The following is a 17,153-nucleotide window of genomic DNA, read 5'->3' as shown; positions in this document are numbered from 1 at the left end:
ACTATTGCATAATCAAATGATCCCACAGATGTTTAGTGAGAATCTAAGTTCTGTGTTACACTGTGAAAGGAAAAAGGTGAAGAAAATAGTTCCTTCTCTCAAAGAACTTGACTATTGGGAAACACAGACAAGGAAATAGGCAATCATAATGAAGCATAACTATTACTAGGAAGAGGTAAGACATAAGAACAAGGCACTCTAAGACCACACAGAATTGGTATTTAACCTAAGCTTGTGAATTCAAATAATGCTCCTTAGAGAAAGTGATGGTTAAAGTGCCACCTGAGGGATAAACAGACCTTAAATAGGCAAAGGGTGTTGAGGTGGAATAAGGGAAGGGAAGGACAGAGGGGAAAGCAGAAGAAACAGTCTAAGCAGACAGAACCGTAATCACATAGGAGAGAGTAAGAGAGCATACAAATGCCAGGAGTCAGGGATAGCAAGTAGTTCAGAAACACCAAAATATAATTTGTATATGGCTGGAGATTGGGCCAGAAGGGAACTGAGGAGAGGATGAATGCCAAAAAATGAACAGAAGATGTGAGCAGGGAATATGAAGGCCTCTGTGGCATGTTGAGAAGTTTGGACTTCATCCTCCAGGCAACATGGAGAACAAATTAATACCAATGGCAAGCAGACCAGTTAGGAGGCTGGACGATAGTAACTGCAGTTGCAGTAAGGATGGAATTGAATGAGGGTTAGGAAAATGAATCCTAGGATTGAATGACATTGCTAGGAGGCCTAAGAGAGGGAGGAGACAAGAATGATACATAGGTTTCTGACTCAGATCACTGGCTGGGTGTTGGTGACAGTAACTAAGAGGGAGAACGAATGAAGTGGCGGAAGAGATGATCATTATCAAATTGTTTCAGGTATGCTGTGATTAAGATGCCTGTGGAAAATCAAGTGGTTAGTTCTAAGGGTCTAGAATTCAAGAAGAAGATGCAGAGTTATATCTTAGATGGAAAGTAGGTCCTAAAGTCAGTGTGTTAGGCAAAAACTGCAAAGAGTAAAAATTATCTTTGGAAATTCGTTAGGAAGCCCTCTCACCCCACAGTGGAGACCCACATACCATCTCTTAATAAGCCAGTCCTCTAGCACTGGGACAAACTGCTGTTTCTTTGGTTGAGTACTAAATGATCACTAAGTAGACCATGAAAGATCCAACTTGAATTTTTAAATGCTTTTAAAACATTTTCTACTCTTATTTGCCATGTATATGGGTTGCCTTTCTTCTGTGAAGAGTGTATATGATGCAAATGAACTAGATACATTTAAGCTTTCGTATAAATAGATGGTAACTGAAGTCACAGTAGATAATGAGATACAGGAAGAGTGTACTAGTTTCCTATTGCTGCTGTAACAAATTACCACAAAGTTGGTGGATTAAAACAACACAAATTTACTCTCTTACAGTTTTGGAGGTCAGAAGTCCAAAATGAGTCTCACAGGGCTAATATCAATGTGTCAGCAAGGCTGGTTCCTTCCAAAGGTGCCAGGGGAGAATCTGTTCCTTGTCTTTTCCAGCTCTTACAGGCTGCCTTACCATGTGGTCAAATCACTCTGGTCTCTGCCTCCATGGTAATATTTCCTTCTCCTCTGACTCCTCCTGTGTCTTTCTTATGTGAACCCTTTTGATTACATCAGGCCCAATAGGATAACTTCCCATCTCAAGAGCCTCAATTTAATCATACCTAGAAAGTCACTTTTGCATCCAAGGTAATAGTAATATTCACATGTTCTGGGGATTAAGACGTGGACATTTTGGGGACTTCCCTGGTGGCGCAATGGTTAAGACTCCATGCTCCCAATGCAGGGGGACTGGGTTCGATCCCTTGTCAGGGAACTAGATCCCACATGCATGCCGCAACTAAGAGTTCGCATGCCACAACTAAGGAGCCCACGTGCCACAACTAAGGAGCCAGCAAGCTGCAATTAAGAAGGCCACGTGCCACAACTAAGGACCCAGCAAGCTGCAACTAAGACCCAGTGCAACCTAAATAAATAAATATTAAAAAAAAAAAAGACATGGAGATTTTAGGCCGAATGGGTATCATTCAGCCTATCACAGAGAGTATGCAAAGAATAAAGGTATTGGTAGTTCTCAAATTGAATGGTGAGTCCACATCAATTCATTTTGCCATTATGCTTCCTAACATACATATGTTACATACATTTATGTGTATATAAAATATTATATAATGTAAAACACTTTAAAAAGTAAAGAACTATAAATCAAACTCTGAGAAACACTAGCAGTTCAAGGAATGGACAAAAGAAGATGGGCATTCAAAGGGAACTGAGGAGGAAAGCCAAAATAGAAGTGAAAGGAAGAATCTTTCAAGAATGAAAAAGTCATCCTTTTGGATTGCAACGGTCATGTAAGATAAGGACTGAGAAGAGTCTATTCATTTAGCAACAGGTTCACTGTCGACCTTGATGAAAGCTATTTCAGTGGAATGGTGGATACAAAAATAGATTACACTGAGCTGAGGAGTGCATGGGAGGTCACGATCTGGAAAAAGCCAGGTGCAGATAAATCTTTCACATACTAGTGAATAAAACACTGTAAATAAACAGACAAAATCTAAGATGCTCTAATAATCCAGGAAGAGGAACTAGAATATAGGTAAGATTTATGAAAGGACGGAGGAAAAGAGGTGGGGAAGAAAGAAAGGAATAAAAACTAAAAGAAAGAAGCCACAAAAGAAAGAATAATAATGGTGATGTTAATGACGATGATAATTTTGTTGTTACAATTTATTAGGCATTAGCATATGCTGCACACTGCCCCAAGCACTTTATATACTTTATGAAACAGATTATTATGTCCAATTTACAGAACAGAAAACAGGCACAAAGTAGACACACAGCAAGAAATGTCAGAGGTGGCACTCAAATGTCAGTAAAGGTGACTCTAAAACATGTGCTCCTAACTACTGTATTAACTGATGTGATGGCTCCAATAGTGTATTTCAAGTATGAAAAAGCTAAGAATGGCAGAATTAGCCAGAAGCTAATTACCTAAGAATTAGCCTGGCAGCATGGCTAATATCGGGAGTTAACAGAAAATCTCTGGAAAGCAGTTCTTCCCAAAGCTAGAGTCAAGGACACTAAGTAAAGAGATTTTAAGGGAGTAGGCCACATCAACAGTTTGAACTCAAAACCAAAAGATTAAATTGGGGACCAAAATAAAAACTTGAGCCCTAAAGAAGGGCCATTTACAAGCAGTAACTAAGATGTACTTAAACCATTAACTTCAGCAGCAGCAGAATACCAATGTTTTAAGTCTCAACTAAAGGAAAAGAAAACTGAAATTTGTGAAATAACCCCAGATGCACATTGTATCCATACCACTATTAACTATGCACTAACATGGTATGCTGAAACACATTAATAAGATGGACAACAAGGCTACCACCAAGGTAATCAGAGAAGACAGGGGGACAGGAGCAAGAGCCTAAAAGATAGCGGTAGAAAAAAGTTCTCATAACTACCATTAAATCATTTAGACAGTGTCAGTGAAAGGAAAATATATGCTCACCCAGAGAATGAGATCAACTAGGTTACTGGCCACTAGTACCTGTTACATCCTCAAATTCAAAGAAAACTCTGTAGGTTGACCTTTGTCTGCTGGGATGTTACAGTCACTGGTCAACTGGTACACAATACGGGAGTATTATGCCATCATGAATTCTTTAAACATGGAATTGTTCTCTTCCCTAGAGAACTTCTATTATTATTTACAGTTAAATGAGTTGTAAGACCTCAGTGTCCTGATCCTTTGTCACGTCCTTCAGAATACTGGTGAATAAAGCAAATTCTAATAAATATGAGTTATTTACAATGCTAGGAATAGATTAAACTATAATATAATTATCAATAGACCATCTAAAATGAGATCATTCACTTTCATGAAATGAAATAACACACATAAAGCAATTACCACAGTGCCTAAGTGTTCAATAAATTATAGATATTAGAATTCTTGGGACATCCCTGGTGGTCCAGTGGTTAAGACTCTGCACTCCCAATGCAGGGGGCCCAGGTCCGATCCCTGGTCAGGGAACTAAAATCCCACATACTGCAACTAAGTCTGCACGCTGCAACTACTGAGCCCACAAGCCGCAACCAGAGAAGCACACGCACCGCAACGAAGACCCAGTATAGCCAAAAATAAATAAATTAATTAAAATGTTAAAAAATAAAACTTTAAAAAAAAAATAAAAAGAATTCTTATTAGCAACTCCCCTCCCCCCAAAAAAGGTTGCAGAGACTCTTGAGTTATAAGGAAGCCTATAACTGATACCTTTGGTGCTCACATTACATTCCTTTGGCCCATTTTTCTTTTCAGCCACAGCTATAGAAGCTCAGACTCGGGTCATCATCCAGTATCCCACCTGAAGTGAACCCATTATGCCTGAGGGTCTTCAGGAGCACTAGTTTAGCTCAGAGTACAGAAGAGCTAACACCTTCAACCAAAGGGAAATGAGAACCAGTAGATAAATGTTCAAGCCTTCCAGCTTTCAAATGGATAACACTGAAAGGCATTCTGTATGCTTAGGAGATTCCAGTGGAACTGAGCCTCTTACTGCTTGCTCACTGCAGCAATCTCAATTATCACCCTTCTTCCTTCCTTCCCAGTCTCACTCCAGAGCTCCTCACTTCTAGTTCCTATGTCAACTCTCAAATAAACCACCTATACCCATGTCTTGGTCTCATACTCTTCTTTGGGAAATGTCAATCTAAGACAAAGCCCATGCACAAGATCCTAAGAAATGATCACCTATCCTTGGATTGAACACTTTTACCCTAACACATTCATCCTCAAAGCAGATGTTCCAAGGGCATACATCCTATTAAAGTGTAGAACTACAGTCTTGGAGACTAGAAAAGAACTACAAGCATTTATTGAATGAGTGAGCAAACTAGGCAAGCAAAATCCCAGAGTTCTTTAAGAAACAGGTAAGAGATCAGTCTATACAATATATGCAAACATTATTTGTTCCCTACAGATATTGCAATATAAAATATTCCTGGTTCTTGGGACTTCCCTGGTAGCACAGTGGTTAAGAATCCGCCTGCCAATGCAGGGGACACAGGTTCGATCCCTGGTCCAGGAAGATCTCACATGCCGCAGAGCGACTAAGCCCACGCGCCACAACTACTGAGCCTGCGCTCTATCTAGAGCCCACGCGCCTACAGTTTGTGCTCTGCAAAAGAGAAGCCACTGCAATGGGAAGCCCTCGCACAGCAACAAAGAGTAGCCCCCTCTCGCAGCAACTACAGAAAGCCCGCGCACAGCAACGAAGACTCAACGCAGCCAAAAAATAAATGAATAAATAAAATATTCCTGGTTCTTAATTTTTGTTCAAGGGGCCCAGTTTTCATTACAACCAACTTCCAGAGTTTCTATAACCTACATGTATATGATACAACAACATAAGTACAATTACAAACAATGACTATATCATAGTAAACCCTTAGTCTGTTTAATCTGACTCAATTGAGTATTCTCCCAAGATTTTTTTTTAATAAATTATTTTATTTATTTATTTTTGGCTGCATTGGGTCTTCATTGCTGCGTGCAGACTTTCTCTAGTTGCGGCGAGTGGGGGGCTACTCTTCGTTGTGGTGTGCGGGCTTCTCATTGTGGTGGCTTCTCTTGTTGTGGAGCACATGGGCTCTAGGTGTGTGGGCTTCAGTGGTTGTGGCATGCGGGGTCAGTAGTTGTGGCTCATGGGCTCTAGAGTGCAGGCTTAGTAGTTGTGGCATATGGGCTTAGTTGCTCCACAGCATGTGGGATTCTCCCCAACCAGGGCTCGAACCCGTGTCCCCTGCATTGGCAGGCGGGTTCTTAACCACTGCGCTACCAGGGAAACCCTCCCCCAAGATTTTTAAAACTTGGTACCAAAGAAAGGGATTTTCAGTCCCTCCCTCATGATAAAGCTATGAGATATAAGCCTGAAAAAAACTTCAGTTTTTCAGTGTTAAATAGCTGAACACTATTGTGTTCCATCAGCTATGATATCTGCCACATCAGAAAAAACAAGCTGAAGTAGTAGCTGACAAATGGCAGAGACAAATTAGAGAGAGAACTTAGTAGCTTTCTTGCTCTGATCCCTGGGACCAGTTAGCAGTACCCTTGCCCTTTTCATTGCTTGATAATACCAATATAAACCAATTCCATCTTCTTGTCTATGCTAGTCGTTTGAGTTTCTAGGTTTCTGTCGCTTGCAACTGAGAACGGTCTAACACAAGAGCTAGTATAAACAAAACGTCGTATAAGATCTAATGCTCTCTATGGAAGGGCTACAAAGCCTGGGATCCATGAATCCCCTGGAAATGTAACTCTTGATTTTATATATGAGTGTATACATCTCTAGAAGGAAGTCACCAAAACTTCCATCAGTTACTCAAAATAAATCTCTGACTCCTACATCCTCTCAAAGAAATTAAGATTTATTGGTTGGTGGTCTAAAACAGTGACTCAATGTATTTTTCTGCCCATTTACATGGGCAACAAATTTCTATCTTCTATTAAATGTCATAATTTTCAACCAAGGGCACATGTATTTTCTTTGAAACCCTTTCTCTGGCCCATTTCTAAGATTCTTCCTCCTACCACAGTTGAGAATCAATGGTTTAGAATCTGATTCTATGAAGAACTTTTTGGGGGTCACCTTTTAGATCTTTTAAATCTATTCAGATGTGCTAAAATGCAAGAAATATTAGAATTTAGCTTTTAAATAATTCATCCTAGGCTGGCTGGCCCTGGTAAGATGTAGTAAGCACACTCTATCCTGTCTCTCCCACTGAATACAACCATAAATACTGGACACGATGCTTGGAAAAGCTATTTGAACACTGAAAGGTAAATAGCAAGCAGATCAGGGAAGATTACCAGAATTCAAAGTATCACTCAACCAGAGACAAGTTTACCACATTTTTTCCCTCCAGTAGCCCTTGCCTGAACTTAATGCAACTGAAAACCTAGAAACGAGCACTTCTGGAGGAGAAGCATTCTGTCCCAAGAAGCTAGAAAGGGAACTAACAGAAATGTTTGAGTGGGAAATCACCCATTTTTTTCTCTTTTCTTTGTTTTCTCATGCACCAAGTGGTAGGCAATCCTACAGCTTCCACACATGGAAACCTGCAAGAGCCAAAAACTAGAGGGAAGGAAACCTTCTTCTCCATTCACTGAAGTTGTGATTTTAAGAAGGCAGGACCAACACCTACTGCTTTTTTGGGTTTTTTCTCTCTCTGTCCTCCCATCCCTTAGCCCCTGAGGCAAATGTAACTGTAGGACTGCACTACAAAACAAGGTAGCAAGAGCCACAAGTTCCTAGATGGAAACTAAAAGGGAAACCCCATGGAATTGGGTCTTCAGAACATAATGGAATTAAACTAGGAATCAGAAACAGAAAGATGAGAGGAAAAATCTCCAAATTCTTGGAAATTAAAACATTTCTAAATAATCCATGCATCAAAAAGGAAGTCTGGAGGGAAATAAGATATTTTGAACCAAAAGATAATAAAATACAACGTATCAAAATTTGTGGGATGGAACTAAAGCAATTCAAAAGAAAACAGAAGATGAAGAAGTCCTTCCTAGCTCATTTTATGAGTCCAGTACTATACCCTGATATCAAAACAAAAATAGAACAAAAAAAGAAAACTACAACCAATATCCTTCATAAATATAGATGTAAAAATCCTCAACAAAGTATTAGCAAATCAAACACAGAAGTATATAAAAAGAATTAAATAATACAACCAAGTGGGATTTATCCTGAGAATGCAAGGCTGCTTCAGTATTTGAAAAATCAACATAATTCAACATATTGACAGGCTAAAGAAGAAAAACCATAATAATATATCAACTGATACAGAAAAGGCATTAGATAAAATATAACATCCATTCATGATTAAAACCTATTAGCAGGGCCTCCCTGGTGGCGCAGTGGTTAAGAGTCCGCCTGCCGATGCAGGGGATACGGGTTCGTGCCCCGGTCTGGGAGGATCCCATATGCCGCGGAGCGGCTGGGCCCGTGAGCCATGGCCGCTGGGCCTGCGCATCCGGAGCCTGTGCTCCGCAACGGGAGAGGCCACAACAGTGAGAGGCCCACATACCACAAAAAAAAAAAAAAAAAAAAAAAAAAAAAACCTATTAGCAATCTAGAAGTAGAAACTTCCTCAATCTGATAAAAGGCATTTCTACCAAAAAAATCTTTAGCTAACATTATATTTAATGGTGGAAAACTGAAAGCTTTCCCTTAAGATCAGTAAATGGCAAGAATGTCTACTGTCACCACCCTTGTTTAACACTTCTGGAAACCAAAAAGAAACAAAGGTATAGAGATTGGACAGAATAAATAAACTGTCCCTATTCACATACTACATGATTACCTACTTAAAAAATCCCCAAGAATCTACAAAATACATAAAGAACTAACAAATGAATATAGCAAGCTTGCCTGCAAAGTCAAACACACAAAAATCAGTTCTACTTCTATATATGGCAATGTACAATTACAAACTGAAATTTTAAAAACAAGGCTATTTACCACAGCTCCCCCAAATTGAGATATGTAGGCATAAATCTAACAGAACATACAGGATCTGCAGATTCAAAACTACGAAACACTGATGAAAGAAATCAATAAATAAATGAAGAGATGTCCATATATATGGACTGGAAGGTTCAGCATAGTAAAAATGACAACTCTCCTCAAATTAATCTATAGATCTAAAAAAAACACCAATCAAAACCTCAGGTGGATTTTTCAGAGATATGGATAAAAATGATTCTAAAATTTAGACAAAGGCAAAGGAACTAGAATAGCTAAAAAAATTTTGAAAAACAAGAATGAAATTGGAAGAATCACAACTCCTCAATTACAATACATTAACTATAAAGCTATAGTAATCAAGACTATGTGGTATTGGCAAACGGATTTAGATCAATGGAACAGACCCAGACAAATATAGTCAACTGATTGGGCTTCCCTGGTGGCGCAGTGGTTGGGAGTCTGCCTGCCGATGCAGGGGACACGGGTTCGTGCCCTGGTCCGGGAAGATCCCACATGCCGCAGAGCAGCTGGGCCCGTGAGCCATGGCCGCTGCGCGTCCGGAGCCTGTGCTCCACAACGGGAGAGGCCACAACAGTGAGAGGCCCGTGTACCGCAAAAAAAAAAAAAAAAAAAAAAAAAAAAAAATATATATATATATATATATATATATATATATATAGTCAACTGATTACTGACAAAGGTCCAAAAGCAATTCAGTGGTAAAAGAATAGTCTTTACAATAAATGGTGTTGGAACAAATATACGTCCATTTGCAAAACTTAAATCTCACATATTATATAAAAATTCACTCAATGTGGATCATAGATCTGAATAAAAAGATTTCAAAACTTCAAGAAGAAAATAGAGGAAAAAAATCTTCATGTCCTGGGGTTAGGCAAAGAGTTCTCTGATATGACAACAAAAGTACAATCCATAAGAGAAAAAAACTGGTGAACTTTATCAATATTAAAAACTTTTACTCTCTGAAAGATACTGTTAAAAGAATGAAAAGAAAAACTACAGATGGGGAGAAAATATTTGCAAACTACGTATCTAACAAAGGTCTTATATCCAGAATATTTTAAGAACTCTCAAAGCTCAACAATAAGAAAATAAACAACCCAACTTAAAAACTGGCAAAAGACATAACAGACACTTCACCTCAATATTATTAGCCATTAGGGAAATACATATTAAAACCACATGAGTTATCCATGATGGAAATGCAAATCAAAACCACCAGATACCACTTCATACTCACTAGGATGGTTATAATAAAGATGGTAATAACGAGTGTTTGCAAGATTGTGAAGCCAATGGAACCCTCATTCACTGCTGGTGGGAATGTAAAGTGGTGCAGACACTTTGGAAAGAGTCTGGCAGTTACTCAGAGGGCTAAACACAGAGTTATCATATTGTCCAGCAATTCAACTCCTCCGTATATACCCAAAAGAGTGAAAACCTGTGTCACACAAAAACTTGTACACAAATGTTCACAGAACGTTATTCATACTAGCCAAAAGGTGAAAATAGACCCACTGTCCATCAACTTGTGGATAAAGTGTGATATGTCCATTCAACAGAACATTATTCATCAATAAAAAGGAATCAAGTATTGATACATGCTACAACTTGGTTAAACCTTGAAAACATTAAGAGAAGCCAGTCACAAAAGACCACATTAGATTCTCTTTGTATGAAATGTCCAGAGTAGGCAAACCTAAAAGACAGAAAGCAGGTTGGTGGTTGCCTAGGGCTAGGGGAAGGGAGAAACAGGGAGTGACAGCTAATGAGCACAGGATTCTTTCTTGGAGTGATGGAAATGTTCTAAAATTGACTGTGAATGGTTGCACAACTCTGTGAATATACTAAAAACCATCAAATCATACATTTTATATGAATGAATTATATGGTAATTACATCTCAATAAGGTTGTTATAAAAAACACAATGAATTATCATTAGACACCAATTAAAATGGCTAAATTTAAAAATACTGACAATACCAATGTTAATAAGGATGCAGAGCAATTAAATTTCCAAACATTGCTGCTGGAAAAGCAAAATGGTATGACTACTCTGAAAAATAGTTTTGCAGTACCTTATAAAGTTGAAGTATATTACCTACGGCCCAGAAATCTCCCTCCTGGGTATCTACTCTAGAGAAATGAAATTATGTTTACATAAAATCCTGTACACAGATGTTTAAAGTAGCTCTATTTACCACTGTCAAAAACTGGGAAAAGGGCTTCCCTGGTGGCGCAGTGGTTAAGAACCCGCCTGCCAATGCAGGGGACACAGGTTCGAGCCCTGGTCTGGGAAGATCCCACATGCCACAGAGCAACTAAGCCCATGAGCCACAACTACTGAGTCTGCACTCTAGAGCCCGCGAGCCACGACTGCTGAAGCCTGCACGCCTAGAGCCCATGCTCCGCAACGGGAGCAGCCACCACAATAAGGGGCCCACACACCACAAAGAAGAGTAGCCCCTGCTTACCACAACTAGAGAAAGCCTGCACACAGCAACCGACCCAATGCAACCAAAAATAAATAATAAATTAATTATTTTTTTAAAAAAACTGGAAAAAATTTAAATGTTCTTCAAGGGGTAAATGGATAAATAAACTGTGGTATATCCAAAGAATGGAATATGATTTAGCAATAAAGAGAATGAACTATTGATACACACAACTTAGAAGAATCTCAAAGGCATTATGCTAAGTGAAAGAAACCAATCTTCACAAGGTGGTATACCATATGGTTCCATTTATATTACTGTCTCAAAATTACAAAACTATGGAGATGAAGAAAAGATTATTTGTTGCCAGAGATTACAGGGGTAGGGAGGGACCCCTTTGGGGTGGAGTCTTTTGGGGTGAAGTCCTTTGGTATTCTGTACGCTGATTATTGAGATGGTTACACAAATCTATACGTTTGTTAAAATTCTAAAAACTGTTCACCAAAAGGAAAATAGTGGATTTTTCTTTATAATTTTCAAAATTAAAAAATGTTAAATCCAATTGAGAGTCAGTAGTCAATATTGAGAGTCAGTAGTCAATATTGAGAGTCAATAGCTTTTCTTTAATTTGGTTTAAATTCACTAGACTACCACTTCTGATCATCTCATTTAGTTTAAAATACAGTATATAGTTCAAAGAAAGATACGGAAAAAATGAAATTCATCCTAAGGAGTACCAAGAGGTAATAAATCTGGTCATTAATTAGGAGTAAATAAACTAGACATGCTAAGCCTGGAGCACAGACTCAGAAGGAGAATGACTGATGACAAATGTCTTCAATTATCTGAAGAGCTGACATGTGCACGAGAGTTAGAATTTTTCCATATAATATTAAAGAGAAACTTCATTTACCAGTGCGCCTAAAAATATAGAAGGTTTTCTAGGGCTACCAGTAATTCACCATATATTCCTCAACTGCTAGATAATCAAGAAGCAGGACGTTCTGGAGATTCTGGCATTAAACAAAGGGTCAGACGGGATGATCCAAGAGTTTTCTTCCACCTCAAACATTATATGAACTATAACTTCTACAGTTAACCTACCAAAGTAGAAGACACCGAACATCTAAAAAGGTATCCCTTCCTGCCGAAATATCACCTTTCATTGCATAAAAATATTAAATAGCATTCTAAGTTCCAAATTTTTAAAAAGACCAAATAAATTCAAAATCTTAACAAACGCCTTATTAAGACCCATTTTATTTCTCCAAATCTCATTTGTACTAAGGATATTAAGATTAAATTCAAATTACTAATGTCTAATTAAATCTAATTTCATTAGACTTAAAAGACAAAAGTTATAAATATAAATTTCATGCAAACTTCTATAAGTATATTGAAGAAATGTCTTGAAAAAGAAGTACTCTTTCCACACAAAGGGTGGTAGTCCTCAAAAGAGCCAAAACATCTGTATTCACTTTAAAGCTCATCAAGACAGACTGACATTTTTAGGAGAAGCATATGGCTTGCTGAACAGTCATCTAGAACAGGATCTTTCGTCTAGTAAACCCTATTCAAGGACCATTTACTAATGTATGGAGTGGCTGAATAAAGAAAAGAACATATTTTTAAGTCCTAGAAAACACAAAGAAATAAACTCTTCATCTAGCTTTGTTAAGGACACAGCAAAACACATTAGAAAAGCAGCGGATCTTTACTCTCAGAGACAGTGCTCTCAACATCTGAAACAATTCTAAGAAATCACTGAAACAAAAGAACTCTAGAAAAGCTTTCTTAGAGAACTATATCCAGCCAAAGACCACCTCCCTAAAAAAGGCATTTCCATTTTAAAGGATAAAACACTTTCTTCTCAAAACTCTGAAGGGCAGAGTTCAACAGCTGCGCTATATTAAACCTGAGCCCTTCCAAAAGGAAGAACAAGAGTCTCTGGAGAGCGAGTAACATGGCCTGCTTTCTCCAAAATTATCAAAATGCCTGCTTTGCCTCAAAGGAAAGTTTCTCCAAGAAACAGCCTCTATACAATACATGGGTGAAAAACAAAACTTAGATTAGGAAAACATGCAAAAATAGAAGCATTTGTTTCTGGAAATCTCCTCCGCCTAAGGCAAAATGCATTTTGAAGTCCTTCAAGACATAGCATGGAAACTATTAAACAAAAAAAACCAAAAACAGTAGTTTTCAGCCCTAGCTTCCCTTCAGAATCACTATAGAGCTAGGTCTCAACCTAAATTTACTGAACCAATATATATTGGGACCAAGGCATCTGAAGTATTTATGCACACAGCAAGTGATTTTGATGCACAGCAAGGGTTTAAAAACAACTGAACTGGAGCATGATCCCATAGAGGAAAAATTAAAGTCTAGTGAGTAAAGACAAGAAGGAAAGGTCACATTTGAGCAACTAACTAGTTCTAAAGAACCTAAGGTTGTATACACCTACTAAAATACTCAGTAACAAACAGAAAGAGAATTTGAAACAGAAATTCTGAATTGTTCTCATGCCATTACTTAAAGGACAAAAGTCTTAGAATAGTTTGCTAAAATATCCAAATATTTAGATGAAAGTTGTTATGAAGAATGTGATCACTGCAAAGGTTCCATCAGGGTCTCTGGATACTGCAAACTGAAAAAAAGAAAAGTTATAATAAGAGCTCATGTATTATATGTATTATCTGTCAACCTTTAAAAAGTTCAAGGCTTTGGGCCTCCCTGGTGGCGCAGTGGTTGAGAGTCCGCCTGCCGATGCAGGGGATGCGGGTTCGTGCCCCGATCTGGGAGGATCCCGTATGCCGCGGAGCGGCTGGGCCCGTGAGCCATGGCCGCTGGGCCTGCGCGTCCGGAGCCTGTGCTCCGCAGCGGGAGAGGCCACAGCAGTGAGAGGCCCGCATACCGCAAAAAAAAAAAAAAAAAAAGTTCAAGGCTTTAATCACAACAAAGTAAACTTCAGCCATTATCAAAGCTTTATTAAGCCTACTTCATTTTACACAAAATTCTACCAGGTTTTACTTGGTTGGTATTCAAATCCATGATAAACGAAAACTGGCAGTGGAACTGCTAAAGGGGAGCAGACCAGTCAAGGAAAGATACAAAAACACTATTAAAAAGTAGACACAAGAACTCAGAAAGCACAGCAGACACTTGATAGTTTTTAAAGGCAGCAGAATACGGTAACTCTATTTCCTAATGATCACTAGAGTAAAGAAAAAGAAAAATATGTTCAGTATACCTTGTTTAATACATACCTTACATGTATTTTGTTTAAGAGGGTAAGAAAGTATAATAATCAAGTTACCTATACAAAGTCTTTCATCAAAAATAATTACAAAATTTAGGGGAAAAAATCCTTACCACAAAAATAACCACAGGGCTTCCCTGGTGGCGCAGTGGTTGAGAGTCCGCCTGCCAATGCAGGGGACACGGGTTCGTGCCCCGGTCTGCGAGGATCCCACATGCCGCGGAGCGGATGGGCGCGTGAGCTATGGCCGCTGAGCCTGCCCGTCGGGAGCCTGTGCTCCGCAACGGGAGAGGCCACAGCAAGTGAGAGGCCCGCGTACCACAGGGGAAAAAAAACAAAACAAAAAAAACCACAAAACCCCCTAATTCCTCAATTGGAGACTCTAGCTGTATAAAAGGAACAATGGAATGAAAGTAAAGAGCATCAGATAGTCTTTTAAATAAAGAATACACCTTGAGGGGAGGGACAGACTGGGAGTTGGGGACTGACATATACACACTGCTATATTTAAAATAGATAACTAACAAGGACCTACTGTATAGCACAGGGAACTCTGCCCAATATTCTGTAATAACCTAAATGGGAAAAGAATTTGAAAAAGAATAGATTATATGTATATGTATAACTGAATCACTTTGCTATACACCTGAAACTAATAGAACATTGTTAAACAACTATACTCCAACATAAAATAAATAAATAAATATATATATATATATATATATATATATATATATATATATATACCTTGCTAAAAGGAAAAGAAAACAGAGAAGATACTGAGGTTTTAATTTACTATTACCAGACATAATATTTCTCTCTGCAAAAGTCAACATATTCCTTTAAATTGCTAAGTCAGACCATTTCCTAGTAATGTAAACTTAAAATGTTTCTTTGTCTGAAAAATGAGAATAAAAACATGTGAGTTGTAGGATTACTGTGAGAAATGGGATAACAAAGGTAACGTCCTTGGCACAGTGGCTAATAAACAGTGAGAAATAAATGTTAGCTGCCATTATTAATTTGTACTCAGAATAAACATCATAAAAATGATTCTCAATGTTCACCAAAGGATATATTTTAGAAGCTTTTCCATTTGAAATGGTCTTATTCTGCATTCACCCCACACCCAGAGACCTCTCTAAAATGTATTATACAGGAATCAAGTTGCCCCATCTTTCTTCATTAAGTCCCATGTATTATCAACTTTTAAAAACTTCATGTAAAGTAGCTTGTACACAGCAAGTCTAATAATCACATTTAGTTACTATTATTCCTAAAGAGCTCTCATGTTCTGAGTACCCTTTCTCAAATTAAATTCATTTCCACCTCTGTTTTAAATTTGAAAACAAAGGAGGAATCAGGACACTTGTCAAAGAAGTGCTTGAGTACAAAAAAAAAATCTATTTAGGGACTTCCCTGGTGGCGCAGTGGTTAAGAATCTCCCTGCCAACGCAGGGGACACAGGTTCAATCCCTGGTCCAGGAAGATCCCACATGCCGCAGAGCAACTAAGCCCGTGCGTCACAACTTCTGAGCCTGTGCTCTAGAGCCCATGAGCCACAACTACTGAGCCCACATGCCACAACTACTGAAGCCCGTGCACCTAGAGCCTGTGCTCCACAACAAGAGAAGGCACCACAATGAGAAGCTCGTGCACCACAACGAAGAGTAGCCTCCACTCGCCACAACCAGAGAAAAGCCCACGCGCAGCAACGAAAACCCAACACAGCCAAAAATAAATAAATACATAAATTTATTAAAGAAAAAAAAAACCTGCTCATTTTCAAGTGTGTGTGTGCACGCTCACTTGTGTGTAGAAGAGTCAGTATAGGCTGTTATGCTGAGGCAGCCAACAATCCAAACAACTTTGTGGCTTATAACAAAGTTTGTTTCTGTCACTTTACATTTTATATAACCTATAAGAATCAGCTTCTGCTTTCCTCCATGTTATCTTTATTCCAGGATCTAGGCTGAAAGAAAAGACCCCACCAGGGACAGCAGAGGAAAAAATGACATGGCAAAACATGGGATAACTCTTGGAGCTTCTGCTTGACATGGTATAACATTCCTGGTTAACATTTCATTGGTCAAGGGACTTTCCTGGTGATCCAGTGGTTAAGAATCTGCCTTCCAATGCAGATTACACGGGTTCGATCCCTGGTCCGGAACTAAGATCCCACATGCCATGGGGCAACTAATCCCACGTGTGGCAACTACTGAGCCCGTGTGCCACAACTAGAGAGCCCATGTGCTACAACTACAGAGCCCATGCTCTCTGGAGCCCATGCACCACAACTAGAGAGGAGCAAGCCCACGCACCGCAATGAAAGATCCCCCGTGCCACAACTAAGACCCGATGCAGCCAAAAATAAATAAATAAATAACTTTTTTTAAAAAAGAATGGTGGGGAGAGGAGATGGTCCCCTTGGAAAAAAAAATTCATTGGTCAAAACAAGTCACTTGGCCAATGGGGTGGTGATGTATAATCCTGTCACAGGGAATGGAAATTAATATTATAAATAATAATACCATCTACCACGATATCCACCATCAAGACTAAAGAAAAGAAAAATATTCAGGCTATTCAAACCAATAATAAAATCAGCATTTATTTAGGCAAGGTTTACTATGTGCCAAGACATTATTCTAATATTTATTAATGTTAAAATATTTAAATCAACAAAGATGTCTGCTACTGATGAAAACAGACCAACTAATTATGGGTATTTTTTAATGAGGAAAATAAGCAAAACAATGAAATCTATTAGAAAACACATTAGAAACATTGGAAGCTCACAAAACTTGGCTTTGATATGGTTCAGACAGCAAAAAGTAGTTGCCCTTCAGAGGAATTTGTTTATCCAG

The 17,153-nt window shown here is 38.6% G+C and overlaps 1 protein-coding gene and 1 non-coding gene across 2 annotated transcripts in view; one reads left to right on the top strand and one right to left on the bottom strand.

Moving 5' to 3' along the window:
* NDUFS4 (NADH:ubiquinone oxidoreductase subunit S4) overlaps nt 1-17,153 on the bottom strand; it is a 125,380-nt gene that overhangs the window by 105,312 nt on the left and 2,915 nt on the right. The gene's annotated exons all lie outside the window — the stretch shown is intronic.
* On the top strand, nt 3,997-4,069 carry TRNAG-CCC (transfer RNA glycine (anticodon CCC)). The gene has a single exon. It is a non-coding gene; the product is annotated as a tRNA-Gly (tRNA).

This window comes from Mesoplodon densirostris, chromosome 3 (assembly GCF_025265405.1).
Source record: "Mesoplodon densirostris isolate mMesDen1 chromosome 3, mMesDen1 primary haplotype, whole genome shotgun sequence".
In the NCBI taxonomy this organism is placed as follows: Eukaryota; Metazoa; Chordata; class Mammalia; order Artiodactyla; family Ziphiidae; genus Mesoplodon; species Mesoplodon densirostris.
This window is presented reverse-complemented; position numbering and strand designations above follow the sequence as displayed.